At 43.4% G+C, this 14,091-nt stretch overlaps 1 protein-coding gene across 3 annotated transcripts in view; it reads right to left on the reverse strand.

Moving 5' to 3' along the window:
* Positions 1–14,091, reverse strand: part of PLEKHA6 (pleckstrin homology domain containing A6) — a 180,753-nt gene that overhangs the window by 74,117 nt on the left and 92,545 nt on the right. The window contains exon 1 of one of the 3 annotated variants that reach the window (XM_031937200.1): positions 6,362–8,163. The exons of the other annotated variants lie outside the window; for them this stretch is intronic. The gene's annotated coding sequence lies outside the window, so the exon portion shown is untranslated. Of the gene's footprint in view, positions 1–6,361; positions 8,164–14,091 lie in introns of those variants that run through there. 3 annotated transcript variants of the gene reach the window in all.

Consider the following 14,091-nt stretch of genomic DNA (forward strand, 5'->3'; position numbering starts at 1 on the left):
GCCCAGTTCAGATGCCATCTAACAATATCAACAAGGAAACAACAAATATTTTTATGCTTAAGGGAATCAGTACAGAATCTAAGCTCTCTCTGTTTCCTTCAGGCCCCTGATGTCTGTCTACCCTGAACGCCTTATCCCCTTGAAGGAAAGAAGTTAATGATTCAGGATCTTTTAAGTCCCTCTCTGGATAGAGCATCTAAAAAAACTAATGAGGGCTGTCAGCCCCCTCCTGCTGAAACATCTCAAGCCCAGTTCTAGATTAAACTATAGTTTAAGCCCCCATATGGAATCTCCTAACTGAAAGTAGGGTTCACAAAACTATAATTTCTTATCAGTAACTGAATGTGGGGGTCACAAAATTATGATTTCTTGTCAGTAACTGAATGTGGGGATTGAAAAATTATAATTTATTACCAGTAAATCTTTGATTTGTATACCTATCATATACATATATACCCAGGGTCACATCAAAATTCTCAGGTGAAAAGGAGTCGAAAAGGAGAAAAATTTAAGAAGCCCTGACCAACAAAGGTTCTGATAAAGGCCTCATTTCCAAAATATATAGAGAATTGACTCTAATTTATAAGAAATCAAGCCATCTCCAATTGTAAATGGTCAAAGGATATGAACAGACAATTTTCAGATGATGAAATTGAAACTATTACCACTCATATGAAAGTGTTCCAAATCACCATTGATCAAAGAAATGCAAATTAAGACAACTCTGAGATACCACTACACACCTGTCAGATTGGCCAGAATGACAGGGAAAGATAACGCGGAATGTTGGAGGGGATGTGGGAAAACAGGGACACTAATACATTGTTGGTGGAATTGTGAACACATCCAGCCATTCTGGAAAGCAATTTGGAACTATGCCCAAAAAGTTATCAAACTGTGCATACCCTTTGATCCAGCAGTGTTACTACTGGGCTTATACCCCAAAGAGATACTAAAGAAGGGAAAGGGGCCTGTATGTGCCAAAATGTTTGTGGCAGCTCTGTTTGTAGTGGCCAGAAGCTAGAAAATGAATGGATGCCCATCAATTGGAGAATGGCTGAGTAAATTGTGGTATATGAATGTTATGGAATATTATTGTTCTATAAGAAATGACCAGCAGGACGAATACAGAGAGGATTGGCGAGACTTACATGAACTGATGCTGAGCAAAATGAGCAGAACCAGGAGATCATTATATACCTCAACAACGATACTGTATGAGGATGTATTCTGATGGAAGTGGATTTCTTCAACAAAGACAAGATCTAACTTAGTTTCAATTGATCAAGGATGGACAGAAGCAGCTACACCCAAAGAAGAACACTGGGAAATGAATGTAAACTACTTGCATTTTTGTTCTCCTTCCCGGATTATTTATACCTTCTAAATCCTATTCTCCCTGAGCAACAAGAGAACTGTTTGGTTATGCACACATATATTGTATCCAAGATCTACTATAACCTATTTAACATGTATAGGACTGCTTGCCATCTGGGGGAGAGGGTGGAGGGAGGGAAGGGAAAAATTGGAACAGAAGTGAGTGCAAGGGATAATGTTGTAAAAAATTACCCTGCCATGGGTTCTGTCAATAAAAAATTATTTAAAAAAATTAAGAGAACTTAATACATTCAAAAAAAAAAGCCCTGACCAAGAGTCAGTCCCACACTATTTCAAAATCCGATCCTTTTTGTACAGCAAAATAACTGTATGGACATGTATACGTATATTGTATTTAATTTATACTTTAACATATTTAACATGTATTGGTCAACCTGTCATCTAGGGGAAGGGGGTTAGGGGAAGGAGGGGAAAAGTTGGAACAAAAGGTTTGGCAATTGTCAATGCTGTAAAATTACCCATGCATATATCTTGTAAATAAAAAGCTATAATAATAAAAAAAAATCACTTTGGATGACAAAGTTTCTTTGTATTTATATTTAATCATGTGAAAATAACTGTGATATAAAATAAAGGACTAAAATCTGGAAGAAAAAAAAAAGTCAGTCCCAGAATGTTCACAGTGATCTTGATTGTGGGGATAATCCTAGGACAGTGTGAGGGGACAAAGCCTATGAATTTTGATGCTTTGAATCCCCGCTGGATATGTACCTGCCGTAATGGAAAGGACATGAATGTATCATCTGAGTAGCAACTCATGCTTAGATTTTCTTCTAACATTCAGAGTTCTCAACCTGGACTCTCTTCCTTGGTAGATGCTTAATATATATTTGCAGATTGATGGCTTGTTATAGATAGGAGGGGTGGAGAGATTCTTGCCATATATGGTGTGTGTGTGTGTGTGTGTGTGTGTGTGTCACACAAGTGAGCGTGCAAGGGAGGGCTGGGAGCTCTCTCGGCTTCCCAGGCATCTCACTGAGAGATTGGCCAGTTTCCATGGCCTCTGAGCCCCTCCTCTCCTGCTCCCCCGCCCAGCCAGGCAGCCACGACCCTGATAAGACACTACAAAGGGGAGGCTTTGTCTGGAGAAGAGGAGATCTCAGCTTCCCCAGCTGGGGGGGGGGGGAAGAGAGAAGGGGAAGAGGGAAAGTAAGGTATCAGACAAAGCTCTCGTTTTAGAGATACCACCTTCCAGGCATCTGCAAAAGGTCTGAAGGAAGGGAGAAGCAGGAGGGAAGGGCTGGATACCTATAGTCACCTCCATTTCTATCCCAAGACAAAAATTTAGACTCGCCTATTGCTAGTATGATTTTGGGCAAGTCATTTGGCTTAGCCACTGGACCTCAGTTTCCTTGTTTATAAAGTGAAGGGTTTAGATTAGACAACCTCTAAGTTTCCTTCCAATTCTGTATCTATCACCCTATGATATTCTTTAAAGTTATTTATTTATTTAAAACAAATACAAAATAGAAAAATAAAGAACAAACGTTGCCATCTCTACAGAACATAGAAAAGGATTCAAAATATAAAGCAAGAAATTTCCATTTCAGTAATAAATACTATACATTGTATTCAGAGCTATCCATCTTTTCTTTGCTTCCTTGTAGGCTTTCTTTTGTCCTTTATTGTGCACTTTTTAATTTGTTCTTTTTCCCCCTCTCCCCAAAAGGCTGTGATTAAGCATGACTATATTTATATGGACATATATTACATGTACTCATACACATATATACATGCATATACACAGATATAATCATACACATGTACATACAATCACATATTTATGTAAAACCATACTATATTCGTTTGTCCCTTTGTCTCTGAAGGTGGATACTGTCTTTCTTCATAATTCCAAGTCTTTCTACATTTTCCTAAATCCACCAACATCATATGATATTTTCTCTATCTCACCTGGGATCCCTTTCCCAGATCCCAAGGGATCTGCCTTATGGATTGGGAACAGGGGAGACAGGGTGATCACAGATGGGACAGTGGGAAATTTTAAATCTCTCCTGAAAACACAGAGGTTTCTGGAGCTTCCCATATAGTCAAGGGGGTGGGGGGGGTTGCCTGCCAAAGGCTTAGAATGACAGGAAACTCCTCAATTTACTGACTGGGAGGCCCCTTTGGGGGCAGAGCCAGAAACACTCTGCCAGTGGGTGGGATACAAACTGAAAATCCTCACAGAAAGAGCCCCAATTTTCCCAGGGACTTTGGGTCTTAGCTCTTAATTCTTCCATCTGTAACATGGGAACATACTCCTTCTGGTCCCACTTAAAGCCAAGGGTAGAAAATGAGGTCCAACAAGAAAAGGGAGCTTTTTGGAAAGGAAGCTGTGGTAGGATTCTAGTCACTCTCCGTAAATGTGTCTTTATAGGCCAACTTCCTTGTCAGCTGTAACTCATCAGGGATGATGGAATTTAGAGCCAAAAGCGCCCTCGTCCTGGGAGAGCTCATCCAACTCATTTTGCAGAAGAGAAAATATATCCAAAGGAAGAAAGGTAACTTGGCAAGGGTCACCCAAATAGTAAATGACAGAGAAAGGGTTCCATTCTGCAGCCTTTGATAGCAAAACCTGGGCTTCTTTCCTCCCCACCCTCATGGACTTCAGCCTGCTTTTTCTTATCAACAAACCAAAAAAAAAAAAGGAAAATATTTAGCCTGGAAAGGCCTAATTGAAATTATCCTGCATAATCTACAGTCTGGGACTTATTTTTACTACCATTTGTTCCACTATGAGATTGTCATTATCAATTGCCCAAAAGAAAGCAGTCCCAGTAGGGCTGGAGGAAGGTGATAGAAGGGCAAATTAAAGGGAAACTCAGAATGCTCCACCAAAGGGGCAAAGTAGCCATTCAGAGACACAGGAGACTAGTCCTTCCTTCTTCTCCTCAGTGACTTATTGAATTCCAGGTCAATTTGGGGAGCTAATAGGACCAGGCCTGGAGTCACAAAGACTCATCTTCCTGAATATAAATCCCGTCTCAGACCCTTCCTAGCTGGGTGAATCTGGGCAAGTCACTTCACCCTGTTTTCCTCAGTTTCCTTATCTGTAAAATGAGCTGGAGAAGAAAATGTAAAATTCTGTGTGACTCTGGGCAAGTCGCTTCCCTTCACCTTGTATGCCTCAGTTTCCTCTGCTGTAAAGTAGGGATAATAATATCAGTTACTTCCCAGGATTGTTTTGCAGGATCAGAGGTAAGTGGCTGTTGCTGTTGTTGTTGTTAGATGGTATCTGAACTGAGCCTTGAAGGATTGTAAGAGGTACGGCTGAATGTGCATTCTGGGCTAGGGGGCCTGCCAGCCAAGACAGTGCAAGATGTATCAATGCTGCCCCCAGGGACAACAGGGGTCATTGCTTCTTTCTTCTCCAGCCCCTCCTCCCCAGGGTTGATCACGAGAAAACAGCCTGTCCCTAAACAAACAGCATGTGACCCAACAGGGCACTAGGCTGCCCAGAATGCCCATGGGTGACTCCTGGCCAAAGGGAGGAAGAATAGAAGAAAGAAAAAAAGAGAAAAAGAAATCTCCCAAATCAGGGCTTAGGCAGAAAGACAATGCCTGTGGAACAAAAGAGATGATCTCCCTGACACTCCAGGGAAAGACAGAGGTGGGATGGACCCTGCTCCCCGCCCCACGGACCTAAGGGAGAAGGGAGGTGTGGTGCCCCGTGAGAACTGACCGACGGGCTGTTCCTACAGACCCCACTGTGCCATTGCTAGGGGAGGACAGACTGCATGCGCTGACCAGCAGTCGCCTGGCTGACAGGTTAGTCAGTTCCCAGGCACTGTCCATCTAGGACGGTCTGTGCTCTGGCTGCCACTATCCTCCAGGGTAGGGAAGGTAACAGACCTTTTGGCAAGGGGGGAGGGAATGGGGTTCAGCCCAAAGGCTCTCCAAAATGTTTGTGAGCCTTTTCCAAGCCCGTGGCATAAGCTCCTGTCTAAACTCATCCCTGACACAATGACTTGTAGAGGGAAGGGGGAGAAGGGTTCTTAGGCAAGGAGACAGGACAATCAGTGAGGAGATAGGACGGCTGATAGCAATAAGAGCTCTCTCTTCCTCCCCCAAAGTTCAGAGAAAGGCTCGTGTCTTCACATTATCCCATCATTCATCCCACTTCCTTCCCAAAGGAGGGGCAGAAGGGCAAACAGGATTCAAGCCAAGAGAGAAACAAGCTAGTCGTTTTGCTCTCCATGCTGCTCAATATTGTATCTCACACACACACACACACACACACACACACACACACACACACACACACGACCTTCTGCTGAGGGAACTAGCTCATAAAACTCCCAACAAAGAAGGGGGGAGCTGTTCCCATCCTTCCCGGGGCAGCTGGGCCAGTATATATGTAAAAGGATCCCAGAGCTGGGAGAACACCCGTGCTGGAGCAGACTATCTTCCGCTCTTCCCAGTTTCAGGCAGATCTCTCCACACTTAAGTTATAGGACTCTCTGCAGGCTGAGCCACCCTACTAATTCACACCTGTCCCACAAAGAGAAAGGAGAGCACAGGAAACTGCAGCTTCCCTCGTATTGCCCCCTATCCCAGAGGCCTAATTCCTGCAATGCTCCTCACATCTGGGGAACAATGCCCCAGTCACCCACCTACTCTACCTCATGCCTGCCCCCTTCCTCTCTGTAGACAATGGCTGACAAGGGGTTAAGGAAGGCAGCTCTGGCTCTATGTGTGTTACAGCCACTCAGGCCATTGTCTCTGTTTCAGGACAGAGATCTACAGCTCCATCTGTCCCTTTGCCTGAAATACATGCAGACAGTGACATCTCTTAACTTTATGTTAAAAAAAAAAAACATTTTTTTAAAGGGAAGGATTTGCATCGTTACAATAAAAGAAAAAGCTAGTCAAACACATTATTAGCATTATATCCCACATCCTCCCCCTGTACTCCTGAGCAGCACACACAATCGAACAACGGTAGACAGAGAGACTCACTCACCAGCTCTCCTGAGTCCCCTCTGCATCCTCCAGCCCTGACTTCTTCCACTCCAGGAATAGAGAAAAGGTTTTCCTTTTAATACTGGCCAGGTCCCTGGTGGGTAGCAATCATTAACAGCCACACATGTTGGCTGACAGGCCCTAATGCTTTAACCCCTTGGATGCTGCCGGAGTGGCTTAGTCACTGCCAGTGGACAGCCCTTTGCACTCAGGACCTCCAGAGGTAGCTGGAGAGAGGGAGCTCCCACCTTACTGCCATCTACCTGAGTAATCTGCTACCTCCCATGTGGAGAGGCAGAGTGTTCTAGTCCCACCCAGATCTCCCTACAGGATTGGAGAAGAGGCGCAACCCGAGGCAGCCGGCCCTGGCGCCGTGCCCAATTGGGTGAGCCACATTATGAAATATTTGCCCATAGGGCCAATGAAAGAGTAGAGATCTTAGGAGGGGATAAATATATATATATATATATTTTTATTTATGAAGAGAGGGAGGCAGAAATGGTCACAGCATCACTGAGTCTGGGTGAACCAGGGAGCAGAGGGGAATAGTCCCCAGGTAGATGACCACTCACCTTTTCCCATCTTAACCTTTACCTCTCTTTCCTTGACTGGCATAAGAATCCCTTCCTTCTAGACTTCCCCACTGACTGCTCAAATTCCTTCTGTTAGCTGCAGTATCAAAGCCTGGCTGAATCTCCTCCTCTGGGATCTCCCTGTCCCAGCCAGGAGTCTGAAAACACAACCTGCAGTTCTGGAAATTAAAAAAGGGGAGACCACTCCTGCACATATTATTTGCATAGGTCTGCATAAGCAATTAAGCCCCAGGTATGCTTCATTATGTGCAAAATATAGAAGATATGACTTTGAAATCTTTTAGAAAGAGACAGATGGAGGGTGGGCAAATACTGGGCAGTCAAACACCCTCTCTATCTCTTTAAAAATAGGCAATGAATTTTGGGGAAGTCTAAATGAAGGCAAGGATTATCTACTGGTATGATGAATGCAAATATATTTAGATTTATTCAAATGAATTGAGCCTGGTTTTCCCATAGCACACCATTTCCATTAAGATTTGAGGGACAACCAAGGTGCCTGTGTTGAATCAGAACATCTTCCCATGAGTTAAAGATAGCATGTCTTCCTCTCCCCATCTTTGGTACTGAAGCCTATGCCACCCTTCATTACCATTTCTCCTCCTTCTACAGCCCAAACCTGTTTCAGCTCTCAACACTGCCTGATGAGGCACAGAACCCACATTGTCAGTCCCCTTATGACCCCTGGCTCCTGTTTGCCTCCCAACAGTTTAACCAGAGGGACCAGAGCTGAAATCTCAAGTAATGGCCTTATCTTATCTCTCCCTGGGCCCCTTCCCAGACCTCACACTAGCTCTGGTCTCTTAAAAGGGCTGCACCCAATTCCCACCTGCACATTTTGCCCCCAAGGACATCTTGGAAAAGAGTGGGTGGTGGGAAGAGGGGGGTAATGAGAACTTTTTTTTTTTAGGGGTGGAACAGGGTGGAGAGAGCTAGGTGAATATAATTCCCTGCTCCTCCTTCCTTCCTAATAGCTTTACAATCAGGACCTGTATCCGTCTATCAAAAAAAAGAGCAAGAGAGTGAGAGAAAGAGATTCTATATGCTATTTAAGTGTCTCACTCATGTGACAATGCATAGTGATTCTTTTCTTTGCCTCATCTCTGCCACCAAAAGTCTCGGTTCCTATCTTTAAAACACTTCCAGCACTCATACTATGCAAGTTTGGGTTAAAGAAAATGACTAGTCCAATGATCTTATGATAAGAGCCATTTACACCCAGAGAGAGGTCTAGGAACAGAGTATGGATCACTTCTTTTGTTGTTTGCTTAAATTTTATTTTCTTTCTCATTTTTTCCTTTTTGATCATATTTTTTTGGGGGCAGCATGATAATTGTATAAATATGTATACCTATATTGGATTTACATATATTTTTACCATGTTTAACATAAATTGGATTACTTGCCATCTTGGGGAAGGGATGGAAGAAGAGGAAGAAATTGGAACGCAAGTTTTGCAAGACTCAATAGAGAAAAATTATCTTTGCATATGTTTTGAAAATAAAAAAAGCTTCAAAAAATTAATAGAGTCTTTTTTTAAATGCCTGGAGGCAAACCCAGTTGTAGCCATGTCTCATCAATGACAAGAGAATACAAAAAGGACTTATTCACTTCACTGGGCTGGAACACAAGTCTTTCACAGATGACAAACTTATTTAATTGTTTTCAGTCATGTTCAACTCTTTGTGACCACATTTGGAGTTTCCTTGGCAGATATATTTGCCATTTCCTTCTCAGCTCATTTTACAGATGAGGAAACTGAGGCAAAGAAGGTTAAGTGACTTGCCCAAGATCACCCAGCTAGTCAGTGTCTGAGGTCAGATTTGAAATTATGAAGATGAGTCTCCCTGATTCCAAGCCTAGTGCTCTATGCACTAAGGTGTCACTTAGCTGTTCTTGGCACTCTTGAAGATAACGAAAGTATTGATGAGAGTATATGAGTTTTTCAGATGCTCTGCTGCTTCTTATTTCAAAAATAGAAAATAGAATGAAAATAATGCTTACTCTGGAACTCAAGGATCTGAATTAAAATTCCATTTATGATGCTTATGACCTGTGTAACCTTAGGTCCCCCTTAACCTCTCTGGACTTTGATTAGGATTGGCTCTGAGATTTCTTCTAGACCTAAATCTCTGATCCTAATACCTGCATGCATGATAAATAAGTTTGTACGTAACTCATAAGGTTAGATCAGATAATATAAGTCCTTTCAAGATGACCCTTCCTTAGTGCTATTTTCTTCTGTCACTATGCCCTTCCCCACAACTATATTTTGGCTTCTTTTCTTAGGTCAGTGGATGCTACAGTGGTCACTAGAGCACTAGGCTGAGGCTTCTGGAATACAGCCACTAGCAGAGCCAGGAAGGGGTAGGGGGTGGGAGTAAGGGAAATGGAGAAAAAGATGAATGAGCAAAAGGAAGGATCTTAGATTAGAGAAATAGCATCCTGAGGAATGACAGGAAAGATTGTGACAGCTATTGTGGAAAAGGGCTTCCAAAAGTCTAATTGGGTCATTCACTTTGATGGGAGCACACATTCAGAAGAAAAAATCCCCAAACCCAAATCCCAAGACAGGAAGTCTGGTGGGTGCGGCAGCAGCTGGATGCTGTTAGTGAGCTCCTGAACATGAACCCAACTCAGTCTGACCGGCCTTAATCTACCCTTTTGTTTTCTCCCCCATCCCCAGTGTGAGAGTAGCAAATGGCTGGGAATCCAGTCACATTCACCCCTATCTTCAGGACAAGGAAGAGGCAGAAGGGGAACCCACCCTAGAGAATGGGGAAAACTCTGAAGATGATCCAAGAAGAGCTGGAAGGAGACACACACAGAGAGAGAATGAGATAGAGAGACCGAAAGAAAGAGGGAGGGAGAGAGGGAGGAAGAGAAAGACAGTCTCATTAAGCCTGGTCTATTTCCCACCAATCTACCCTGAAATATTCCTCCCTACCCCCATGAAGGAGACAGAGACAGAGAATGAGATAGAGAGACAGACAAAAAGAGAGAGGGAGAAAGAGAGGAAAAGAAAGACAGTCTCATTAAGCCTGATTTATCTCGCTCCAATCTAGCCCTGAGATGCTGCTCCTCCCTACCCCCACCCTGCCCTGGCAGCCAGAGAAGGCATAGTTCTAAAGCACTGCCCAGGGCAAAAGTATTAGCCAGCTAGGGATTTCCCCGACAAAAACAAGCACACACCAAAAGCTCTCCAAGTTTTTCCTCACCCTACTGCAGGAAGCCTTCTCTGGTTCATTGGATGATGGGTCACAATTTCTCTACATGGACAATTTACCAGACTTGTCTGTCTCTCCCCTACAAAATGCACTATAACTGGTTTCTGGGATCATGGATCTAGGCCAAGGGGGGAACTAGAGTTCATTTAGTGCAACCCTTTCATTTTATAGGGGGCCCAGGGAAGTTAAGCGTTCTGGTTACCAGACTTCATTTACAGAATATTTGTTTACATTCAATTTTGGTGCAAACCTCAAGGAAGCAGAGAAGTCTACTGTCTTGGTCTCGCAACCAACACAATGGAGAATCATATAGACAAGTCCTAATGTAATAAGGTGAGGTGGAGGAATTCAGATCTCCACAATTTAGTCAAATGCTGCCTCTGAACAACCATCTACCTTGGTTGGTCTTTTTAAGGAAATACCATTGTAGCTACTTCCCATAACTAGGATAATTCACTGTCTGGGAAATTAAGGCAGGGTTGAAGGTTTCTTTGCTCACATTTCAAAACAAATGCCAGTAAGGCTCCCAAGCCAGAATCAAGAGCAGTCAAAGCTGCATTCTGCAGATATTGTTCTTATCACCTAACAAGGGCTAGACCTATCATCAAGAGAGACAGATTAAAATCCAAAAACTCTGCCCCTCATTCAGTGGTCCTAGGTAATTCACCTGAATTCTGGATCAACGTTTCCTCACCTGTAATATGGGAGTAACCATCTAAAGCATCATAAAAATACGAGCTACCATTTCCATCATCCAATGGCTCCATTGAATGAGGGATGTGGGGTGTCTAATTCCACAATTGGATAGATCAATGAAGGCTTGAGTTGGATTGTAAAGGGTGGATGGAAAAGGAGCTGGGGGAGGTGAAAAAAGGTGGAGAAGGAATGAGGCTTATTGCCAGCCATAGAAAACAGTATGACCAGAGACTGAGAGAAATAAGAAGGTAAGAGAAACCTCTGTGTTAGAAGTCAAAAACAAAATAATCCCTGCCCTCTAGAAGCTTATATTCCAAAGAAGAATCTGAAAGTGAGCTGCCTTCTAGGCTTACACCATGGGAACACAAACAGTCCAGTTTTGAAACACCAAATGTGTACAGGGGGTGGAAAGAAAGGTTGGTGCTAGGCTATAGAAGACCTTGAATGTTAATTAAAATAAAGAGTCTGAATTTAGTGCTGAGAAGACAAGATGTTGAGTTTGGAACAGAGAAGTCAGTAACAAGATTAAATCTATGCATAATGATGTGGTACAGTAGAGAGTTGTCAAAAAAACCCCTTCCTTCTCCCCAGCCCCAAAACTCCTAGTGCTGGAAGCAAATTAAAATATAATTGGCCAATACCAAAATACATAAAATATATAAAAATACAACAGAACATAAAAAATGTTAACATGTAGTTTTCTAAGTCAATATGTAGCTCACAGGGATCTTATGTATGGTTTAGTAGCCCCCGTTTCTATTTAAATTTTATATCATCGGTGTAGTAGAGAAGACTATGGATTTGAAGGTAGCAAGACCTGAATTCATATCCTACTTCTGCCACTTACTAGCTGTGTGACCCTGGGCAAATTCCTTAACTTGCATTTGCCTCAGTTTCCTCATTTGTAAAATGGGGATAACAACATCTCCCCTGATGGGGGTGGAGGGTGGATGGATCAAGGTGGTAGCAAGGATCAAATATATGTAACATGTTAGCCATTATTACTATTAGAAATTCTGACTTGGAGAGGATAGAGTAGAAGCAGCAAGACCTCTTAGGAGGCAATTGCAATAAATCTACAAGAATTGGTGACAGAAAACCACTGTATATAAAGTCAGATCTATCATCTAGATGTCTCCACCCCATGCTCTAAAACTCAGAAAAGGACCACACCTATGAAAAGGAAAACAAACCAATGAAGGGAGAGGCCAAAAGGATCAGGGTGGATGCCAGGACAAATAGAAATTGGGAATAAGGTGATTTCCCCCTCTTCAGGCAGCTAGCCACCAGATAGACCACCCCGCCTGGAACTCAGTTCTTCTGAGTCTTCTTTAGAGAAGTAAATCTGCAGGTTTGGTCAGGGCAATTTTATACCTATAAATAGAAATTCTAAAAGCTAAGAGCTTTTAGAATATGTGTGTAGATTATGTGGGCATGTGAATGAGTGAACGAGTGTGTGTGTGTGTGTGTGTGTGTGTGTGTGTATAGGTATATGTACATGCCAGTAATGGACACGTGGAATGGATACAAAGCATGGGTTCTGAGGGGAAGGAAGGCAGAGAGATTGCCCTGGGAAAGTATGTATGTTGGTACCCAAGTGGATGACTGTCTGCCTCTGTTTGGTGGTAAACTTGTGGATGTATGTGTGTGTGCTGTCATATGTCACATGTTGATCTCGGTATTATTTCTCTGTCTCCTCTGATCCCTGCCCTCTTGACTGACAGGGCAATTTTCTAGAGCCAAAGAGAGGGAAAGTTCAAATCTCTTTTCATCTCAGGGCAGTGGGTGCATTGCCTATTCACCTGGGGTCCTGGTGTCCCCTCAGACTTACCCAAAAAGGAACTGCAGAATCTCAGCCCCTCCTTATCCCATCATACAGCCAAAAAGAGTATATGAAGCTCCAGTCCCTCCCCACACCCTACTCCCTGGCCCCTTGCATTCCAATCCTACAAGCAGAGTTTGACCTTTTCCAAAGGATGTAACTACAGATGTGTGTGTTACAGGAATAGATGGAATCCAAAGCCTATCTGAGACTTCTCTTCCTGTCACTCTCTGCTCGACACTCATACACACGCACACACACACACACGCACACACGCATTCTCATTCTCTCTCTCTCTTTCTCTTCCTCCTTCTCCCTTCCTCTCTCTTCCTTCCTCTCCTCTCTCTCCCTCACTCCTTCTCTCTCTTCTTCCTTCTCCCTCCCTCTCTCTTCTTTCCTCTCCTCTCTTTTCCTCACTCCCTCTCTCTTCCTTTCTCTCCTCTCTCTCCCTCACTCCCTCTTTCTCTTCCTCCTTCTCCCTCCCTCTCTCTTCCTTCCTCTCCTCTCTCCTTCTCTTCCTCCTTCTCCCTCCCTCTCTCTTTCTTCCTCTCCTCTCTCTCTTCCTCTCTCTCTTCCTTTCCTCTCTCTCCCTTTCTCTCTTCCTCCTTCTCCCTCCCTCTCTCTTTCTTCCTCTCCTCTCTCTCTTCCTCTCTCTCTTCCTTTCCTCTCTCTCCCTTTCTCTCTTCCTCCTTCTCCCTCCCTCTCCCTCACTCCCTCTTTCTCTTCCTCTTTCTCTCTCCCTCTCCTTCTTTTTTTCCCTCTCCCTCTCCCCCCCAACTCCCTCTCAGCTCTGGAGGCTTGACTGAGTACTCATCTCCCCAGGTACACCTCTATAGATCTTCCCCTCCTCTACCTCCACCCCATTCAGAGTCAGGTCGTACCTACCTCCTCTTTCCCTCCCATCCCTGCCGTGGAACTATCCCTATTCCTCCTAGGGATACAGTTAAGGCTCTATGGGGTAACTGAATTGTGGAAGAGGCTGGGAGTCAGGAGGGTAGAGAGAAAGAAAGTAGAAAATAGCATTGTAGAAGGAACAAAAGAAACTATTAAGAGAAAAAGCAACAAATTTGATAGATGAGGTACAGACAAAGATGGGTAATAAAAAAACAGAATCTTCCTCCATGCTTCTTAAAATAGGGTCCATGACCTCTAAGGACTATCAGTGGAGGGATGGGGAAATGTTTTTTTCCCTTTGCCTTTCAATGCCTGAATGACTCTAAGTAAGGGTGCTTGCCTATGTGATTGCTGAATATGTATCTCTCCCACCAAAATATTCTCAGTGCTTTGACAGGAGGAAATTTCATTTATTCCACAAACATTTATAGGGTGCTTCCTACAAGCTGAGTATTGTACTAGGTACCATGATAGCTTCTCATTTCCACCTACAGACTCC

Source organism: Sarcophilus harrisii, chromosome 4 (genome assembly GCF_902635505.1).
Source record: "Sarcophilus harrisii chromosome 4, mSarHar1.11, whole genome shotgun sequence".
Lineage (NCBI taxonomy): Eukaryota > Metazoa > Chordata > Mammalia > Dasyuromorphia > Dasyuridae > Sarcophilus > Sarcophilus harrisii.